We start from the raw sequence: 9,533 nt of genomic DNA on the forward strand, positions 1-9,533 counted from the left end.
TTTAATTTTGGTTTATATGGTATTTTCTTTACAGAAAAAAGGGGAACAAAATAGAAAACACAGACAAGTATACAAACTGAAACACGCCTACTGATGAGACAATATATTATATATTATACTATAATAGTCCAGATGTTCGTTATTCTCAAAAGCTAAAAACATCCTGCTTATTAATGTGTCATTGCTCTTTGATTCACAAAATGCTACTTTGCCTTCTAATAAATTAATCTTAAAAAATTAGAATCATACCGCATCAAAAAAATTGCTTGTAAACCTCATATATATGTTGTCATTTCTGGATATTAGAATAGAGATATGTAATTTTTAATAAAGCATTATTATTGTGCAATCTTTAAATTAAAAGGTATTTCATGTTATCTTCTACTAATTTGAATTTAAAATTAGATAACATGCTATGCATATTTAACAAAGAGAAACGTAATTAACCTCTATATGCTCAATATCTTCTTCAGCATTTCAAGCTAAACACATTCAAGATATATAATTACATGCAATTATAAAATAATTAAATAGCTTCTTTCTATTATGTATTTGATTACAAGAGAAGCCTGTGTGTTTATCAACAACTAAAGAACATGTTTATTCTTAAATGGCAATTCGTATGCTTACTACACTTTGAAATAAAAGAGATATTAACTTAATAGAAAAACATCTCTTCAGGCTAATAATAAAAATAGATAAGATAAAAACAATACAAAAGAATATTGTGAATTCTAAATTTAAATGACCTTTGAAATTTTTTTTTTTAAACAACAGAAAGATAGCTAGAGAAAATATATACATTACCATTTGTGAATGTTGTAAAGAGTAAGATAGACAGGAATATATAGTAATAAGATTTAAAAAAATCATTATTTTAGCAGAAGTATTTCACACCTGCATTGTATTTCAATGCAGTAGCAGGTGGGTGGTTTTTTGAGGGGTATCTGGAATATAAATATGATTTATACAAATATAGTACATTCTATTGGGATTTAATTAAAAAATTCTCTGATCATCCAGAATTTATAAATATTTAAAATATGTCTGTTGATTTTTCTTTCATCAAACTTTAAACAGGAAATCATCAATGTTTATAAGGTAAAAAGGATACACTTCAGTATTTGGTGTTTGAAGGATATGACTGTTTAGTCTCACTATAATTCTATTCACCCCTGGTTTGTTGGGGATGAGGAGGAGGAGGATTTTAGAAGGTGGAAAGAGACAACTTCTGGCAATGTGGGCCAGACTGCATAATATAAATAGACTGTCTCTGTTAGATTGTAAGCTTCCTCTCACAGAAGAGAGCAGGCTTCTTTTGATTGGACAGTGTCCAGTTAGAGGCATCTGGGCCTTTCCAGTCAGGTACTTAAAAGTTATCTGAAGATTCATGTATCTCCCCTCTTTTGTATCTGTCAACCCTTAATCCTGACTAATGCCTTGTCCAAGTTTTTGCATACCTTTCCCCTTTTTCCAGAATCTTCCTTATCTGCCCTATAAAAACCTTCCATTCTGTAAAATAAAGTTAGATCAGCCCCTAACACCCACAGCTGCTGTTCCTGTGCAATTTGTCTCCTTAGTGCGGTCGGTCTGTCCCTCTGGATGAGACAAAATACGATCCTGTCAGGCATCCTGTTAAGAACTACAGCTCAGCTGAAGAAACCCTGCTGGTCTGGGTATGACCCCTGTACCCCAAACCATGTCACTGGTTGTTACAATACCCGTCTTTCAAGAAAGAATATGAGCCCATCCAGCTGGTCTCTGCCAGTGGGTCCTATAACAGCAATATCTGGGTGCGTAAGGGACACGTGGGACACAGGCAGTGCCAACATTTCTCTGTCTAAGCAAAATTTAATTTTGCTTTGCTCAGAAAGGATGTTTTTCATCTTTTCTTGTTATTGTGGTCTGGGAGGTTTTGTTTGTGTTCGTTTGTTTGTTTGTTGCAGTTTTTGTTTGTTGTTGGGGGGGGGGTCCCTGTAGGAAAGGTAACTGAAAAAAGGAACGATAGTGTATATGATCTGGAAATGAGATCTGAAGAATCAAGACTATTGTACCTGCTGCCAATAAGAAGATAATAGGACTGTGGTGCCATTGAGAGAGGACCTTACTGTCCTTTTAAAGTGTGCCACACACCCTTTACTTGATAGCAGAGGGAATTTATGATAAAAACTTACAGCTTAAGGTGTTTCTGCAATAGCAGTGAGAGAAGGAGCAAACCTAATATATAAGGCTTATCTATTACTTACAGACCCACTTAAAGAATTGTGGGGGCAAAAATGTTATTCTAATTGAATAGTTAGGTTTTCTCATGAAACAAAAAGAGATGTAGCACAGAGATTTCTGTAATGGTAACTGAAAAAGACTGATTTTTTTTATGGGTTTGTTTTTCTTCCTTTTTTTTTTTTTTCCAGCTGCAGCAGGAAGGATTATGTAAAGGAAGAACAAAGAGATTTTGATTACCAAGACTGGAAAAAGTGACTGTTAAATCCAGAGTCATGTGGAAGTGACTATGTCCGCAGACAAAATCCAATCAATAACAATCAATCCTTTCAATTGTGTAATAAAGTCTTGAGAAGATGAAGCTTTGCCACTGAAACGTGACATTGTTTTCTATTAAATAGTGAAGCAATTATTGCCACAGTAAACCAATGTCAAACAGCAGTGAGTAAGGACAACCCTTCATCTATCATTATCTAATATTAGTGCTTTTTGCTGAAGTACTTGAAACACTAGACAATAGTATACAGAAGCAATAAAAATTTAAATATTACAATGGTTTCACTTTGGCAGTGAAAAAATATTTGTTTTACCTACATCCTTTTTTGCATTTTATTCTTTAATAATGAAATAGCTATCAAAATATACTTGTCTTCTATTGTTTTAAAGGCTACTCTGAACAGCAGATACCACACTAGGGTACATGAGGAATTGAATAGGTAAAAAAAAACCTATGAAATTCTGTAGCAATTAATATAATTTATCTCTTAGGCCTTTGTCCTTCGATCTTCCTCCTTTAATCCCTAGTGCCTCTCAGTTGTTAGTAAAATGTCCCAATACTCAGTGTTCATTGCCATTGTCTCTATTTGCATCCATTTTTGTTCATTCCTTTATATAGCAGCTTTGGAAACTTGAGCAAATTTGTAAATGAGTAAACTTTCTTCTCTCCCTTACTCTCTCATGAGTATCTTCCTCAAAATATTATGCCTATTGATGTATTAAATATTCACCAGAATTACAGGCGTTGAATCAGAAGTCTCATGAATCCCCTAGTAAAAATACCACAATGGGAACCTGAAGCAGAGATGAAAACATAAATCAACATCAGCAGTTCCTTCTTTATGGTCTTTTTTTGATCAGAAATCAAATCTGAGAGATCTTAAAGAGAAAGGAAATTTTTAGGAAATTATTTTTTAAAATACAAATCCAGAGCCAAAAATTATCTCAGGTAGCATAGTATATTAACAATGGGGAAGAAGTCTTCATATTTAGCATTTGAGATGTTTGTTATTATGGAAGAAATTAACAATAGAACATTTTCTGAAGAAGTTATTGCTTATTTCATTAAAATATATACTTTAATATATTATAGCAATAGATGAAATTACATAAAATGTAAGATAAAATATGGACAGTTTCTAAGACAATACTGACTGAAAATGGATCAACAGCTTTTCTAATTAAGATTGCAAACAACACTGTGGAAGAATCTGAGACAAAACTTCCAAGCAACTAAAATTTCAATATTAATGGAGTTTACCATTAAGAATTTGAGGCATTTTTGAAAGCATTTAATTGGTGAATGTGAAACATCTAATGAGAAGGAAATGAAAAAAACAAGAACTATCACTGACTTCTAGTGACAGAGAAAAACTTTAAGGAGAAAATGAAATGGAGTTAAGAAGGAGGGGAAATTAAGAACATGGTAACTACCTATATATCTTTCTTCCCACATCAGTCTTTTTAGTAATCATTTTATGGCCAAACCAAATGATATTTTAAATTCTTATTTCTAATGTGATTCTCTGTGATAAATGGCTGAAAGCGACAAAGAATTATGATTTACTCCTTGTTATCCACTGCGTAAAAAGGGATGCAAATATACAGTGAGTATGATTAAATGGTCATGTAAAACCTATTAAGAAAGAGGTAGTATCTGAGTTACTTTTATATTTATTGGCTAAATAATTATTTGTAGCCTACTTAAAAAAATAAATTAAAAAAGGAATCAGTAAATGGGATGCCTATTTGTCCCTGACAAGCTTTAGTTAATCCATTACCCCCAAAGCAGATAATTAAAGGATTTTGAATGTGTTGCTGGTGAATTCAATTTGACACATTAGAGTTTATAATCCCTGTGACCTCAATTATTGAGTATGAATGATGGCAAACACTACTAATCCAAATTCCTGGTGCCTTAATTTCTTTGTAAAATCCAATACTTAGTTAACTAGCTGTGAATGAAGGTTATCTGAATCACAAAACACCCCACCCTTCATCTTTCAAAAGGAAAAAAAAAAAGCCAATTGTCTTGGCTGTGAAGGTCACTGTCATAAGAATGTTCATTGCCTATGATCTGAAATATGCAGAAAAGAAGGTGCAAAAAGTTTTATCCTTAGTATTTATGTAAAAAGGGGGAAATTGTTAGAAGAATTTCATTTTAGAGAGAAATTGATCCTTCTGTATTCTGTTTTGAAATTTTCAGCAAATCTATGCTAAATGTTTCCATGTAACATCAAGGAATATCTGATAACTTTGAGGAAACAAGCAGTGAAGCTGGAGTTGTTCAGAACTTGAGAGTCACACTCAAAAGTTCTATATTCCCATTAAAATAAATTTCTGATGTATTTCAAATTGCTTTCTTAGAATTGATGTTTTCAGATTTGAAAGTTATTAAAGAGTATGCAACGGGTCCACTAGGTCCAGTTCAGGTATGGACTGAAATGTTGTTAATGTCTTAAATATTGTCAAAATCATAGAAAGCCTTTTTGTCAAACTGCACAGAAGCAGCTGCCTGGTCGGTCCACTGAAACACACCCTCTCCCAATGCCTTCTGACTGGAATTAGGACTGTCACTGGGACCTTGAGATAAGATTATTGTCTAATTATCTCAGGTCTGAGGAGAAATAAGCAAGGCTCAGTGGGTGGAGGAGGAGAAGGGTTTTGGGTGTGTGATGTTGAAATCTCTCCACACCAAACAGAAGGAGTAACCCTCCCCCACCCCCAATTCCCGAAAGACCACATGCACATGGGACATTCACTGTGAGAGGTAGCTGAGAAGGGGTCATAAACCATCAAAGACTCCCATAGCATCATCCCCTTGCTCAGTCCTTAGGCCTTCAACCACATGATCCAAGTCCATGCATATCCAAGTGTGATGCAACAAATCCAGAGCCTGTTACAAAGCTTTCCCTCCCAAGGAGGTGCCTGGCCATCTTCTGAACATTTATCAATGTTTTATGGGACCCTCGCCATCAAGAAAAAGAGAAGAGCAGAAGACCCATAGGATGCCGCTGAGTCAATGGAATGGTGATACATTTTCTATTTTAATTTCTCTCTCACTCTTTCTTCACCACCCCCCACACACACACTCCATTTTCCTATTTCTTCCTGTCTCTTCCTCTGCCTCACTTTTACTGTTGAATAAAATCCATATTGACTTTAGCATATGTTCTCATTTGCACCTTAATTTGGGCAGAAGTATTTCTAATAATTTTAATAACCGGATCATAACAGTCACTAGTGGGGTTCTTAAAGGCTCAGTATTGGGGTCAGATCTGCTTAATAACTTTATCAGTGATTTAGAAGAGGAAAAGAACATGATTGGAAAATTAACCTTGGCAGTTCATCAGCCTTATTATAAAAGGAAAGACTATGCTGCATGTCATAGCAAACAAAGACCTGATCACCTCATGCTTTCATGTCATCTTCCTCATCTCTAAGCAGCTTTCTGTTTTCCATGTGACATAAGATTGTAGTAAGTACAATTTGGGAAAACGTTGTCCCTCTGGAAGAAGGGCAATGAAGGCAATTCTTGGTGCATTGTGGGATACTTTCAAGTATTGCAATTGCAAAAAGTTGTGGTTTTGGTATGAATATTGTGCAAGCCCTGACACAGACTACATTTTGGTCTCTATCAAGGAACCAGTCATCTACTTGTCTGCACCTGAAAGCAAGAATGTGGATGCACTGAATGAGTAACTTTGCAATCACTAGGCCAGAATATTTTTACTAGAATATGTCTACAAAATGTGTTAGTAAAAACTCTTCCTCTCTTAGGCAATATGTCTCTTAATAAAATACATAATGGAAAATCTTTTGCCTTAAGAGACTCTAATTGTCAATTTATGGGAAACTGTTCTGTTATTTGAAATAAATTACTCAAGAAGTGGTTCTATCCCTGCTATACCCAAAACATTATGTCATCACACATTCTAAGTTTCTCCACTTTGAAGGAAGACACGTGATGTCTTTGTGTATGATAGGCATCTACATTTATGCTTTTCTATATGGTCCCATTGATGCACAAAGGCTGAAACTATCTTCTAAATATTTCAGTGAAGACAGATGTTTTCTTGACTGTTTTCATCATCCTTCAGCTGATCCAGTCAACACAGGTAAATAATTATAAGCCAACATGGTAGGAATTAAGGTTCAAATGCCATTCTAGGTAGAAATCCATCTTTGATCTCACTGATTGAGTACGGCTTTGTAGCACTAAAATTAGGGTTGTCTATTGCACTGGGCTAGTAAATTGACAGCAAGGAAGAATAACAAAAAATCCCTTTAAATCAATGAAGAAATTTTGAAATTACTTCAATGATGGGACCTAAATGTCATCTCCACCTTAATAAACAAGTAATAGTAATTACATTAGTATCACTTTAACAAGTATATCTGTTTCACTGTGATTACTTTTATTTCCTGTATTAAATCAGCTTCTAAGCTGCATCCTTAAGAAAGAAGAATTTTGCTTAGATATTATTAGTCCTTCTTGAAGAAACATCAAAGCTATTATTATTTTAAGGTTTTTGTTATTGTTATTGCTATCCTTGCATTGTGCATGTAATTCTAATTTTATAGTTTGCATATACTCATTTTTAATACTTCTGTAATCAGATTTGTTAGGCAGCCAAAAATGATTCTTCCATCTGCCTGCTGAGCCTATATAGGATTTTAATCAAATGATAGAGAGAATCCACCACTCAAGCACTTTGGACTTAAATGAGTACATAAGAAAGAGAAGACAATAATTTTTCTATATAGGTAAGGTTCTTATTAAGGAGAAGGTAGGGTTGATTCTCCTCTGATATAGATCAGGTGATATAAATCTAAAGACTTCATAAAACCCAATATCAAATAAGATAAATAAAAATAAACTATGATATATTGGTATTCTTTCACTAACATATCTATGATTACATAAAATGAAATTGATACAGAATTTGACCACAAAATTTGTATATAATAGAATCATCTTTTAAATAGAAGTATTACATCTCTACATAGAGACTTACTATCGAAAGAAATCAACCTCAGAAAGTGTTAAGAGAAATGTGTTGAAATTATCCAGAAAGAGTGCTTAAAAATAATTTTCAGGTAGAAATGAAAAAGCACTTTGTAAAAAGTAAATGATGCTTTTAGACTTTTATCTCCTTTTGTTTGAGCAACTGCACGCTGAAAATAAGAAAGGTATATTGATTTTATTTTTTAATATAACTTTGGTTTTTGAAAACAATATTGAAGTTTGTAAATATATATGGTTTACAAATATTTGCATTCTATAATTGCTTCTACAAAGGGCTGGAAAAGTTGAAATAGAGTAATTCATTTTTTTTTTTCTGCAAAGAGCAGCAGAATTTTAACTACCTTTTTTTCCCACTGTTCAGCATCTGATATGCAATCTTCTATCACACTTCCAATCCCCCTCAAAAAAGCTCACACCTTAAATAACAAAAAATAAATAGCTGCTATATTTAAATAATAGAAATTTCTGAAAGTATGATGTGTAGTGCAAGGTTCTGCATGCATGCCATAATAGATAGTTAAGCAGGGTTACCTTTCATTGTATTTCACTGTTGTACTTATAAGAACAGTTTAACATTATTTTGGTGGTACTAAATACATTTTGCAATGACTTGGGAAAACCCAAAGTTAAGACTTTTTTTTTGGTACTACACTGGATCCACCTGTGTGTAAAAGGCATATTTATATGTATAAATGGATATATAGCAAGAGACTGAAAAATGGATTCTTTATACAAAAGGTTATTCATTTGCCATGAGCATCTCTCAAAATCCTAAGCTCAAAATAGACTGCCTAAAGTTGAGTAAGAAAAACTCATGCAAAGATTGGTTTTACATCAGATTCCATATTGATTTATGAAGGCATTAATTTGCCATTTAGGTCTTAAATTTGACTATTAATAATTCTTGACATTCAAAAGATAGTTTTTTAATCAAAAAAAGTCTTGTTAATTTCTTAGAAAGATGACTTTGCATGTTAGTGCATTTCTTTAAAGAGCAATGCATTTTTAACACCTTTTAAACAAAAAGAACTTTCAGCAAATTATCAAGTTATTATTAAAACACCAGTTTGCAGTCATTGAAAAAGTGTTGCTTTTACTTGACTTGTCATACACAAAATTACATATTTTCTTTGAAAAAGGTTTAAAAGAATTGTTTAATTTAAAGCATACTTAGTTCTTAGTTAAGGGCAAAGGGAAGTTCATTTCAACTTAGAATGTGATCTCAGAAAATAAGCAGAAGTAATCACATAATTGATCAATATGATGGTAAAGATAACTGTAAATTAAATGCTTTGAGATATTGTTGGCTGATAAAGAATAAATAGAAAAAGTAGTTTAACAGCAGGTATATTGTCTACAGATGTCTGGCAAAAGAAATATTAATCCTTCTTAATACTTTTATATAGCATGATTTTCTAATAACCTTAAAAATGTTTTGTTCTAGCCCAAATGTATCTCATAATATCCCACTGAGACAGGTAAAGAAGGAATAGATTCTATGTATATGTCATAGACTAGAATAAAATGAAAAAAAATTACTGAAAATAACAGTATCAACAGTGAAAACAACAGATAAAGATCAGACGTGAAAATGAACTGCTCTGACTTTGGAAGAGGAGTAAGAAATGCTGGCTGACACTTGAGGGCAAAAATAACATTGAGAGCATCTATCAGAAAGAATATTGGAAAAGTGAACGATGAGAAAAGTAAAAGTTAAATGAAAGAAAAGAGGAGAAAACTATGTAAATAAATACAGGTGTGCTGGTATATAATGACAGTGAAAAAAAGCTTATTAAATCTGAAGAGCTTTGCTTTTATACTTGGCAAATTGAACATCTACACTGGGCTCTCAAGAAGAAATTATGTAGTATGTATAAATTAAATAATTTTTAAAAGATGGGGTGTAAGTCCTGACTGAAAACTAGTGGATTCTGAATAAGACTTCATTTTAATACCACAAAAAAAAAAAAAAAAAAAAAAAAAAAAAAAAAAAAAAAAAAAAAAAAAA

This window comes from Empidonax traillii, unplaced genomic scaffold (genome assembly GCF_003031625.1).
Source record: "Empidonax traillii isolate 1590-97213 ecotype Southwest subspecies unplaced genomic scaffold, ASM303162v1 scaffold88:size1181550, whole genome shotgun sequence".
Lineage (NCBI taxonomy): Eukaryota > Metazoa > Chordata > Aves > Passeriformes > Tyrannidae > Empidonax > Empidonax traillii.